The sequence below is a fragment of the Bison bison genome, unplaced genomic scaffold, assembly GCF_000754665.1.
Source record: "Bison bison bison isolate TAMUID 2011002044 unplaced genomic scaffold, Bison_UMD1.0 scf7180017855305, whole genome shotgun sequence".
Classification (NCBI taxonomy): Eukaryota; Metazoa; Chordata; class Mammalia; order Artiodactyla; family Bovidae; genus Bison; species Bison bison.
Window position 1 is genome coordinate 50,163 of NW_011485878.1, and position 669 is coordinate 50,831.

A 669-nucleotide genomic window follows, 5' to 3' on the forward strand; every position below is an offset into this window, starting at 1 on the left:
ATTGAAGTATAATCAATTTACATTTTGTGTTAATTTCTGCTATACAGCAAAGTGATTCAGTTATACATATATATACATTCTTTTTTTAAAATATTCTTTTCCATTATGTTTTATCACAGGATACTGAATGTATTATAGTTCCTTGTGCTACACAGTAGGACCTTGTTGTTTATCCATTCCATATGTACTAGTTTACATCTGCCAACCCCTGAATTCCCAATCCACCCCTCCGTCACCCTTCCTACCCTTGGCAGCCACAGGGAAAGACAGAGTTCTGTTCTCCGAGCCTATGAGTCTGTTGCTGTTTGAACAATAGATTCATTTGTGTCATATTTTAGATTCCACACGTAAGTGATATCATATGTTATTTGTCCCTCTGTCTCTGACTTACTTTACTTAGTATGATAATCTCCAGGTCCATCCATGTTGCTACAAATGGCATTTTTTTGTTGATGTTTAGAATCCAGAGACGTGGCAGACGCTGTCAATGCCCCACTCACAGCCCCTTGGCACTTACTCTTCAGGACTCAGGCTCCCTCCGGTGAGCACCTGTGACTCACCCTGTGGGCAGGGCAAGCAGGAAATGCCAGAGAGTTAACACCCCTGGGAGCAGCCCTCAGCCAGAGATGGAGTTGATAAATACCCTGGCTCCCTTTCTGCACTGGGAGG